Source organism: Triticum dicoccoides, chromosome 3A, assembly GCF_002162155.2.
Source record: "Triticum dicoccoides isolate Atlit2015 ecotype Zavitan chromosome 3A, WEW_v2.0, whole genome shotgun sequence".
In the NCBI taxonomy this organism is placed as follows: Eukaryota; Viridiplantae; Streptophyta; class Magnoliopsida; order Poales; family Poaceae; genus Triticum; species Triticum dicoccoides.
In genome coordinates, this window is record NC_041384.1 from 417,226,294 (window position 1) to 417,239,455 (window position 13,162).

Here is a 13,162-nt window from a genome sequence, read left to right on the forward strand (position 1 = left end):
TAACACCTTAAGATACAAATCAACCAAAACCCTAATATCACCTAGATACTCCAATGTCACCTCAAGTATCCGTGGGTATGATTATACGATATGCATCACACAATCTCAGATTCATCTATTCAACCAACACAAAGGACCTCAAAGAGTGCCCCAAAGTTCTACCGGAGAATCACGACGAAAACGTGTGCCAACCCCTATGCATAGGTTCCCAATGTCACGAAACCTGCAAGTTGCTCACCTTGACATACATCAAGTGGCACGTGGTATCCCATTGTCACCACAGATATCAATGGCAAGACATACATCAAGTGTTCTCAAATCTTTAAAGACTCAATACAATAAGATTACTTCAAAAGGGGAAACTCGATTCATTACAAGAGAGAAGAGGGGAGAAGAAACATCATAGAATCCAAATATAATAGCAAAGCTCGTGATACATCAAGATTGTATCATCTCAAGAACACGAGAGAGAGAGAGAGAGATCAAACACATAGCTACTGGTACACACCCTCAGCCCCGAGGGAGAACTACTCCCTCCTTGTCATGGAGAGCACTGGGAGGATGAAGATGGCCACCGGAGAAGGATTGCCCCCTCCAGCAGGGTGCCGAAACGGGTCTAGATTGGTTTTTGGTGGCTACGGAGGCTTCTGGCGGCGGAACTCCCGATCTATGTTGTGTTCTGGAAGTTTTAGGGTATATGGAGTTATATAGGCAGAAGAAGCACGTCAGGGGTGTTTCCTTTCAAAAATAACTTCTCCAGTTGATTTCGTTCCGTTTCGACTCCGTTTGATATTCCTTTTCTTCAAAACACTGAAATAGGCATAAAACAGCAAATCTGGGCTGGGCCTCCGATTAATAGGTTAGTCCCAAAAATAATATAAAAGTGGATAATAAAGCCCAATATTGCCCAAAACAGTAGATAATATAGCATGGAGCAATCAAAAATTATAGATACGTTGGAGACGTATCAAGCATCCCCAAGCTTAATTCCTGCTCGTCCTCGAGTAGGTAAATGATAAAAAAGATAATTTTTGATGTGGAATGCTAGTTGGCATAATTTCAATGTAATTCTTCTTAATTGTGGCATGAATATTCAGAACAATAAGATTCAAGACAAAAGTTTAATATTGACATAAAAATAATAATACTTCAAGCATACTAACAAAGCAATCATGTCTTCTCAAAATAACATGGCCAAAGAAAGTTATCCCTACAAAATCATATAGTCTGGCTATGCTCCATCTTCACCACACAACATATTTAAATCATGCACAACCCCGGTGACAAGCCAAGCAATTGTTTCATACTTTTGATGTTCTCAAACTTTTTCAATCTTCACGCAATACATGAGCATGAGCCATGAACATAGCACTATAGGTGGAATAGAGTGGTGGTTGTGGAGAAGACAAAAGGGAGAAGATAGTCTCACATCAACTAGGCATATCAACGGGCTATGGAGATGCCCATCAATATATATCAATGTGAGTGAGTAGGGATTGCCATGCAATGGATGCACTAGAGCTATAAATGTATGAAAGCTCAAAAATAAACTAGTGGGTGTGCATCCAACTCGCTTGCTCACGAAGACCTAGGGCATTTTCAGGAAGCCCATCATTGGAATATACAAGCCAAGTTCTATAATTAAAGATTCCCACTAGTATATGAAAGTGACAACATATGAGACTCTCTATATGAAGAACATGGTGCTACTTTGAAGCACAATATATGAGACTCGCTATATCATGGTGCTACTTTGAAGCACAAGTGTGGTAAAAGGATAGTAGCATTGCCCCTTTTTTTATATTTGGCCTTTCTTTTTTTTGGCCTTTTTTTAGTTGGCCTTTCTTTTTTGGGACAATGCTCTATTGAATGATGATCATCACACTTCTATTTATTTACAACTCAATGATTACAACTCGATACTAGAACAAGATATGACTATATGAATGCCTCCGACGGTGTACCGGGATGTGTAATTATGCATGAGTGACATGTATGAAAGAATTATGAACGCTGGCTTTGCCACAAATACGATGTCAACTACATGATCATGCTAAGCAATATGACAATGATGGATGTGTCATGATGAACTAGATGGTGGAAAGTTGCATGGCAATATATCTCGGAATGGCTATGGAGATGCCATATAGGTAGGTATGGTGGCTGTTTTGTGGAAGGTATATGATGGGTTTATGGTACCGGCGAAAGGTGCGCGGTACTAGAGAGGCTAGCAATGGTGGAAGGGAGAGAGTGCATATAATCCATGGACTCAACATTAGTCATAGAGAACTCATATACTTATTGCAAAAATCTAGAAGTTATCAAAGCAAAGTATTACGCGCATGCTCCTAGGGGGTAGATTGGTAGGAAAAGACCATCGCTCGTCCCCGACCGCCACTCATAAGGAAGGCAATCAATAAATAAATCATGCTCCGACTTCATCACATAACGGTTCACCACACGTGCAAGCTACAGGAATCACAAACTTCAACATAAGTATTTCTCAAATTCACAACTACTCAACTAGCATGACTCTAATATCACCATCTCCATATCTCAAAACAATTATCAAGTATCAAACTTCTCATAGTATTCAACACACTCATAAGAGAATTTTATTACTCTTGAATACCTAGCATATTAGGATTTTAAGCAAATTACCATGCTATTTAAGACTCTCAAAATAATATAAGTGAAGCATGAGAGTTCATCTATTTCTATAAAATAAAGCTACGACCATGCTCTAAAAGATATAAGTGAAGCACTAGAGCAAATGACAAACTACTCCGAAAGATATAAGTGAAGATCAATGAGTAGTTGAATAATTATGCAACTATGTGAAGACTCTATAACATTTAATAATTTCAGATCTTGGTACTCTATTCAAACAGCAAGCAAAGCAAAATAAAATGACATCTAAGAAAAGCAAACATCATGTGAAGAAGCAAAAACTTAGGATCAACCGATACTAACCGATAGTTGTTGAAGAAGAAAGGTGGGATGCCAACCAGGGCATCCCCAAGCTTAGATGCTTGAGACTTCTTGAAATATTATCTTGGGGTTCCTTGGGAATCCCCAAGCTTGAGCTTTTGTGTCTCCTTAATTCCTCTCATATCATGGTCTCCCTAAATCTCAAAAGCTTCATCCACGCAAAACTCAACAAGGACTCGTGAGATAAGTTAGTATAAACCATTACAAAAACCTTATCATACTCTACTGTAGCAAATCACTAAAATTATTATTAAAAATTGTATAATAAATGCCTCTGCATATTTAATAGTCCTATCCTCAAATAGAATCATTAAAGAAGCAAACACATGCAAACAATGCAAACATAACAGCAATCTGCCTAAACAGGATAGTCTGTAAAGAATGCTGCAACATCCATACTTCCCTAGCTAAAAAAATTATTAAAGAAAATTCCCACTGTAGTAAATTTATCAGATCTTAATATGCAAAAGGTTTCAACATTTTATCACATTCTGACTTTTCTAGGGAATTATTGCAACAGCGGTAAACTTTCTGTTTTCAAACAGCAACATGTATACTTGTAACATAGGCATAGTAAAGACTATTAATGCCACTTTTATTGGAATGAAATATGCAAAACATTGTTCTAAATAACAGCAAGCAAATCCTAACAAAATAAATTGACGCTCCAAGCAAAACACATATCATGTGGCGAATAAAAATATAGCTCCAAGTAAAGTTACCGATGAACGAAGACGAAAGAGGGGATGCCTTCCGGGGCATCCCCAAGCTAAGGCTCTTGGCTATCCTTGAATATTAACATGGGGTGCCTTGGGAATCCCCAAGCTTAGGCTCTTGCCACTCCTTATTCCATAGTCCATCGAATCCTTACCCAAAACATGAAAACTTCACAACACAAAACTTAAAGTAGAAAACTCGTGAGCTCCGTTAGCGAAAGAAAACAAAAGACCACTTCAAGTTACTGTAATGAACTCATTCTTTATTTATACGGGTGTTATACCTACTGTATTCCAACTTATCTATGGTTTATAAACTATTTTACTAGCCATAGATTCATCAAAATAAGCAAACAACACACGAAAAACAGAATCTGTCAAAAACAGAACAGTCTGTAGTAATCTGTAGCTAGCGCAAGATCTGGAACCCCAAAAATTCTAAAATAAATTTCTGGACCCGAGGAATTTATCGGTTAATCATCTCCAAAAGGAATTAACTAAATAGCACTTCCAAATAAAAATGCCAGTAATTCTTGTGAGCGCTAAAGTTTCTGTTTTTTACAGCATGATCAACAAGACTTTCCCTAAGTCTTCCCAAAGGTTCTACTTGGCACAAACACTAATTAAAAGCATAGAAACACATCTAAACAGAGGCTAGATGAATTATTTATTATTAAACAGGAACAAAAAGCAAGGAACCAAAAATAAAAATGGGTTGCCTCCCAACAAGCACTATCGTTTAATGCCCCTAGCTAGGCATGATGATTTCAATGATGCTCGCATAAAGGATAAGAATTGAAACATAAAGATAGCATCATGAAGAATATGACTAGCAAATTTAAGTCTAACATGCTTAGGATTTTGTGAGCAAACAACTTATGAGAACAATAATCAACTAGCATAGGAAGGTAAAACAAGCATAACTTCAAAACTTTAAGCACATAGAGAGGAAACTTGATATTATTGCAATTCCTACAAGCATATGTTCCTCCCTCATAATAATTTTCAGTAGCATCATGAATGAATTCAACAATATAACCAGAACCTAAAGCATTCTTTTCATGATCTATAAGCATAGAAAATTTACTACTCTCCACACAAGCAAAATTCTTCTCATGAATAATAGTGGGAGCAAGCTCAACAAAATAATTATCATGTGAGGCATAATCTAATTGAAAACTAAACTCATGATGAAAAGTTTCATGGATATCATTATTCTTTATAGCATACAAGTCATCACAATAATCATCATAGATAGCAACTTTGTTCTCATAATCAATTGGAACCTCTTCCGGAATAGTGGATTCATCACAAAATAAAGTCATGACCTCTCCAAATCTACTTTCATCAATATAATCATCATAAATAGGAGGCATGATTTCATCATAACAAATTTGCTCATCAAAACTTGGGGGACAAAAAATATCATCTTCATCAAACACAGCTTCCCCAAGCTTGTGGCTTTGCATATCATTAGAATCATGGATATTCAAAGAATTTATACTAACAACATTGCAATCATGCTCATCATTCACATATTTAGTGTCAAACATTTTATAGATTTCTTCTTCTAGTACTTGAGCACAGTTTTCCTTCCCATCATTTTCACAAAAGACATTGAAAAGATGAAGCGTATGAGACAAGCTCAATTCCATATTTTTTTTGTAATTTTCTTTTATAAACTAAACTAGTGATTAAACAAGAAACTAAAAGACTCGATTGCAAGATCTAAAGATATACCTTCAAGCACTAACCTCCCCGACAATGGCGCCAGAAAAGAGCTTGATGTCTACTACACAACCTTCTTCTTGTAGATGTTGTTGGGCCTGCAAGTGCACAGGTTTGTAGGACAGTAGCAAATTTCCCTCAAGTGGATGACCTAAGGTTTATCAATCCATAGGAGGCGTAGGATGAAGATGGTCTCTCTCAAGCAACCCTGCAACCAAATGACAAAGAGTCTCTTGTGTCCCCAACAAACCCAATACAACAGTAAATTGTATAAGTGCACTAGTTCGGCGAAGAGATGGTGATACAAGTGCAATATGGATAGTAGATAATAGTTTTTGTAATCTGAAATAATAAAAACAGCAAGGTAGCAAGTGATAAAAGTGAGCGTAAACGGTATTGCAATGCATGGAAACAAGGCCTAGGGTTCATACTTACGCTAGTGTAAGTTCCCTCAACAATACTAACATAATTGGATCATAAAACTATCCCTCAACATGCAACAAAGAGTCACTCCAAAGTCATCAATAGCGGAGAACGAACCAAGAGATTATGGTAGGGTACGAAGCCACCTCAAAGTTATTCTTTCCAATCAATCCGTTGGGCTATTCCTATAAGTGTCACAAACAGCCCTAGAGTTCACACTAGAATAACACCTTAAGATACAAATCAACCAAAACCCTAATGTCACCTAGATACTCCAGGGTCACCTCAAGTATCCGTGGGTATGATTATACAGTATGCATCACACAATCTCAGATTCATCTATTCAACCAACACAAAGGACATCAAAGAGTGCCCCAAAGTTCTACCGGAGAATCACGACGAAAACGTGTGCCAACCCCTATGCATAGGTTCCCAATGTCACGACACCTGCAAGTTGGTCACCTTAACATACATCAAGTGGCACGTGGTATCCCATTGTCACCACATATATCCACGGCAAGACATACATCAAGTGTTCTCAAATCTTTAAAGACTCAATCCGATAAGATTACTTGAAAAGGGGAAACTTGATTCATTACAAGAGAGAAGAGGGGAGAAGAAACATCATAGGATCCAAATATAATAGCAAAGCTCGCGATACATCAAGATCGTATCATCTCAAGAACACGAGAGAGAGAGAGATCAAACACATAGCTACTCGTACATACCCTCAGCCCCGAGGGAGAACTACTCCCTACTCGTCATGGAGAGCACCGGGATGATGAAGATGGCCACCGGAGAAGGATTGCCCCCTCCGGCAGGGTGCCGGAAGGGGTCTAGATTGGTTTTTGGTGGCTACGGAGGCTTCTGGCGGCGGAACTCCCGATCTATGTTGCGTTCTGGAAGTTTTAGCGTATATGGAGTTATATAGGCAGAAGAAGCACGTCAAGGGTGTTTCCGTCCAAAAATAACTTCTGCAGTTGATTTCGTTCCATTTCGACTCCGTCTGATATTCCTTTTCTTCAAAACACTGAAATAGGCATAAAAACAGCAAATCTGGGCTGGGCCTCCGGTTAATAGGTTAGTCCCAAAAATAATATAAAAGTGGATAATAAAGCTCAATATTGCCCAAAACAGTAGATAATATAGCATGGAGCAATCAAAAATTATAGATACGTTGGAGGCGTATCACCCATCACATACCCTTATCTTCCGCATTACATTATTTTCCATTTGCCTCTTGTTTTCCTCTCCCCCACTTCACCCTTGCCGTTTTATTCGCCCTCTCTCTCTATCCTCCCTCTCTTTCTCTATTTGCCTCTTTTTGCCCGCTTGCTTTTTGTTTGCTTGTGTGTTAGTTTGCTTGCTTGTCACGATGGCTCAAGATAATACTAAATTGTGTGACTTCACCAATACCAACAACAATGATTTTATTAGCACTCTGATTGCTCCTCTTACCGATGTTGGATCTTGTGAAATTAATACTACTTTGCTGAATCTTATCATGAAAGATCCGTTTTCCGGCCTTCTAAGTGAAGATGCCGCTACCCATCTAAATAGCTTCATTGATTTGTGTGATATGCAAAGAAGAAAGATGTGGATAATGATATTGTTAAATTGAAGCTATTTCCTTTTTCGGTTAGAGATCGTGCTAAAGCTTGGTTTTCGTCTTTGCCTAAAAATAGTATTGATTCGTGGAACAAGTGCAAAGATGCTTTTATCTCTAAGTATTTTCCTCCCGCTAAGATCATCTCTCTTGGAAACGATATTATGAATTTTAAGCAACTTGATCATGAACATGTTGCACAAGCTTGGGAGAGAATGAAACTAATGATACGTAATTGCCCTACTCGTGGTTTAAAGTTGTGGATTATTATACAAAAAAATTATGCCGGATTGAATTTTTCTTCTAGAAATCTTTTAGATTCGGCCACGGGAGGCACTTTTATGGAAATCACTTTAGGAGAAGCTACTAAAGTCATAGATAATATTATGGTTAATTATTCTCAATGGCATACTGAATAAAAAGGTGCATGCGATAGAAGAAATTAATGTTTTGAGTGGAAAGATGGATGAATTATGAAATTATTTGCTAATAAGAGTGTTTCTTCTAATCCTAATGATATGCCCTTGTCTACTTTGATTGAGAATAATAATGAATCTATGGATGTGGATTTTGTTGGTAGGAACAATTTTGGTAACAACGTGTATAGAGGAAATTTCAATCCTAGGCCTTATCCTAGTAATCCCACTAATAATTATGGTAATTCCTACAACAATTCTTATGGAAATTATAATAACATGCCCTCTGATTTTGAATCTAATATTAAAGAATTTATTACTTTGCAAAAGAATTTTAATGCTTTGATTGAAGAAAAATTGCTTAAGATTAATGAGTTGGCTAGGAACGTTGATAAAATTTCTCTTGATGTTGATTGTTTGAAAGTTAGATCTATTCCACATAAGCATGATATCAATGTGTCTCTCAAAGCCATGAGAATTTCCATTGATGAGTGCAAAGAAAGAACAGCTAGGATGCGTGCTAAAAAGATGCCTTTATAAGAGCGTGTTCTTCTAGTTCCTATGAAAATAAAGATGAAGATCTAAAAGTTATTGATGTGTCCCCTATTAAATCTTTGTTTTGAAATATGAATCTTGATAACGATGGGACTGAATATGATCCACCTTTACCTAGAAGGCATTCCAAGAATTTGGAATTTTTTTATCTTGATGCTAAAATTGATAAAAGTGGGATTGAAGAAATTAAAACCCTAGATGTTGCTAAACCCACTATTATGGATTCCAAGGGATTTAACTATGAAAATTTCTCTTTGATTGATTGTATTTCCTTCTTGCAATCCATGCTAAATTCTCCTCATGCTTATAGACAAAATAAAGCGTTTACTAAACATATCGTTAATGCCTTGATGCAATCTTATGAAGAAAAACTTGTATTGGAAGTTTCTATCCCTAGAAAGCTTTTATGATGAGTGGGAACCAACTATTAAAATTAAAATTAAAGATCATGAATTCTATGCTTTATGTGATTTGGGTGCTAGTGTTTCCATGATTCCAAAAACTTTGTGTGATTTGTTAGGTTTCCGTGATTTTGATGATTGCTCTTTAAACTTGCACCTTGCGGATTCCACTATTAAGAAACCTATGGGAAGAATTAATGATGTTCTTATTGTTGAAAATAGGAATTATGTGCCCGTATATTTTGTTGTTCTTGACATAGATTGAATCCTTCATGTCCTATTATTCTTGGTAGACCTTTCCTTAGAACGATTGGTGCAATTATTGATATGAAGGAAGGAAATATTAGATTCTAATTTCCATTAAGGAAAGGCATGGAAAACTTTCCTAGAAAGAGAATTAAATTACCTTATGAATCTATTATGAGAGCCACTTATGGATTGCCTACCAAAGATGGCAATACCTAGATCTATCCTTGCTTATTATGCCTAGCTAGGGGCGTTAAACGATAGCGCTTGTTGGGAGGCAACCCAATTTTATTTTTATTCCTTGATTTTTGCTCCTGTTTAGTAATAAATAATTTATCTAGCCTCTGTTTTGGTTGTGTTTTTTGTGTTTAATTAGTGTTTGTGCCAAGTAGAACCGTTGGGAAGACTTGGGGAAAGTCTTGTTACACTTGCTGTAAAAAAACAGAAACTTTAGCGCTCACGAGAACTGCTGCCATTTTTGTTTGGAAAGTGATATTTAGTTAATTATTCTTTCAGATGATTAATAGATAAATTCCTCATGTACAGCAATTTATTTTAGAATTTTGGGGGTTCCATATCTTGCGCTAGCTACAGATTACTACAGACTGTTCTGTTTTTGACAGATTCTGTTTTTCGTGTGTTGTTTGCTTATTTTGATGAATCTATGGCTAGTAAAATAGTTTATAAACCGTAGAGAAGTTGGAATACAGTAGGTATAACACAAATATAAATAAATAATTAGTTCATTACAGTACCTTGAAGTGGTCTTTTGTTTTCTTTCGCTAACGGAGCTCACGAGATTTTCTACTTTAAGTTTTGTGTTGTGAAGTTTTCAAGTTTTGGGTAAAGATTTGATGGATTATGGAACAAGGAGTGGAAAGATCCGAAGCTTGGGGATGCTCATGGCACCCCCAAGATAATCTAAGGACACCTAAAATCCAAAGCTTGGGGATGCCCCGGAAGGCATCCCCTCTTTCCTCTACTTCTATCGGTAACTTTACTTGGAGCTAGATTTTTATTCACCACATGATATGTGTTTTGCTTGGAGAGTCTTGTATGATTTGAGTCTTTGATTTTTAGTTTACTACAATCATCCTTTCTGTATACACCTTTTGAGAGTGCCATACATGATTTGGAATTTGTGAGAATACTCTATGTGCTTCGCTTATATCTTTTGAGTTATATAGTTTTGCTCTAGTACTTCACTGATATCTTTTTAGAGCACGGTGGTGGATTTGTTTTATAGAAACTATTGATCTCTCATGCTTCACTTAGATTATTTTGAGAGTCTTAAATAGCATGGTAATTTTCTTAAATAATCCCAATATGCTTGGTATTCAAGAATAGTAAAAACTTTCTTATGAGTGTGTTGAATACTATGAGAAGTTTGATGCTTGATAATTGTTTTGAGATATGAAGATGGTGATATTAAAGTTGTGCTAGTTGAGTAGTTTTGAATTTTAGAAATACTTGTGTTAAAGTTTGTGATTCCCGTAGCATGCATGTATGGTGAACCGTTATGTGATGAAGTCGGAGCATGATTTATTTTTTGATTGTCTTCCTTATGAGTGGCGGTCGGGGATGATCGATGGTCTTTTCCTACCAATCTATCCCCCTAGGAGCATGCGCGTAATACTTTGCTTTGATAACTTGTAGATTTTTGCAATAAGTATATGTGTTCTTTATGACTAATGTTGAGTCCATGAATTATACGCACTTTTCTCACCCTTCCACCTTTGCTAGCCTCTCTAATACCATGCACCTTCCGCCGGTATCGTACACCCACCATATACCTTCCTCAAAACAGCCACCATACCTACCTATTATGGCATTTCCATAGACATTCCGAGATATATTGCCATGCAACTTTCCACCGTTCCGTTTATTATGACACACTTCATCATTGTCATATTGCTTAGCACGATCATGTAGTTGACATCGTATTTGTGGCAAAGCCACCATTCATAATTCTTTCATACATGTCACTCTTGATTCACTGCATATCCCGGTACACCGCCGTAGGCATTCATATAGAGTCATATTTTCTTCTAATTATCGAGTTGTAATTGTTGAGTTGTAAGAAAAATAAAAGTGTGATTATCATCATTATTAGAGCATTGTCCCAGTAGGGAAAGGATGATGGAGAGTATGATTCCCCCACAAGTCGGGATGAGACTCCGGACGAAAAACAAAAAGAAAGAAAGAAAAGAGGCCATAAAAAAGGAGAAAAGGCCCAAATAAAAAAATGAGAGAAAAAGAGAGAAGGGACAATGTTACTATCCTTTTACCACACTTGTGCTTCAAAGTAGCACCATGATATTCATGATAGAGAGTCTCCTATGTTATCACTTTCAAATACTAGTGGGAATTTTTCATTATAGAACTTGGCTTGTATATTCCAATGATGGCCTTCCTCAAAATGCCCTAGGTCTTCATGAGCAATCAAGTTGGATGCACACCCACTTAGTTTCTTTTGTTGTGCTTTCATATACTTATAGCTCTAGTGCATCCGTTGCATGGCAATCCCTACTCACTCACATTGATATCTTTTGATGGGCTTCTCCATAGCCCATCGATACGCCTAGTTGATGTGAGACTATCTTCTCCCTTTTTATCTTCTCCACAACCACCATTCTATTCCACCTATAGTGCTATGTCCATGGCTCACTCTCATGTATTGCGTGAAGATTGAAAAAGTTTGAGAACACCAAAAGTATGAAACAATTGCTTGGCTTGTCATCGGGGTTGTGCGTGATTTAAATATTTTGTGTGGTGAAGATGGAGCATAGCCAGACTATATGATTTTGTAGGGATAACTTTCTTTAGCCATCTTATTTTGAGAAGACATGATTGCTTTGTTAGTATGCTGGAAGTATTATTATTTTTATGTCAATATTAAACTTTTATCTTGAATCTTTCCAATCTGAATATTCATACCACAATTAAGAAGAATTACATTAAAATTATACCAAGTAGCACTCCGCATCAAAAATTCTGTTTTTATCATTTACCTACTCGAGGACGAGCAGGAATTAAGCTTGGGGCTGCTTGATACATCTCCAATGTATCTATAATTTTTGATTGCTCCATGCTATATTATCTAATGTTTTGGACATTATTGGGCTTTATTATCCACTTTAATATTATTTTTGATGCATACATACTAACCTATTAACCTATTATTGCTACATACTAACCTATTAACCAGAGGCCCGGCCCAGAATTGCTATTTTTGCCTGTTTTAGGGTTTCGAAGAAAAGGAATACCAAACGGAGTCCAAACGGAATGAAACCTTCGGGAACGTGATTTTCTCACCGAACAAGACCCAGGAGAGTTGGAACCTACGTCAAGACACAAAAGAGGAGGCCACGAGGTAGGGGGCGCACCTACCCCCCAGGGGCGCCCTCCACCCTCGTGGGCCCCCTGTTGCTCCACCGACATAGTCCTTCCACCTATATATACCAACATACCCCCAAACGATCAGATACGGAGCCAAAACCCTAATTCCACCGCCGTAACTTTCTGTATCCATGAGATCCCATCTTGGGGCCTATTTCGGAGCTCCACCAGAGGGGGCATCAATCATGGAGGGCTTCTACATCAACACCACAGCCCCTCCGATCAAGTGTGAGTAGTTTACCTCAGACCTACGGTTCCATTGTTAGTAGCTAGATGGCTTCTTCTCTCTTTGTGGATCTCAATACAATGTTCTCCCCCTCTCTTGTGGAGAACTATTCGATGCAATGTTCTTTTTGCGGTGTGTTTGTTGAGACCTATGAATTGTGGGTTTATGATCAAGTCTATCTATGAACAATATTTGAATCTTCTATGAATTATTTTATGTATGATTGGTTATCTTCGCAAGTCTCTTTGAATTATCAGTTTGGTTTGGCCTACTAGATTGATCTTTCTTGCAATGGGAGAGGTGCTTAGCTTTGGGTTCAATCTTGCGGTGTCCTTTCCCAGTGACAGTAGGGGCAGCAAGGCACGTATTGTATTGTTGCCATCGAGGATAACAAGATGGGGTTTTCATCATATTGCATGAGTTTATCCCTCTACATCATGTCATCTTGCTTAAGG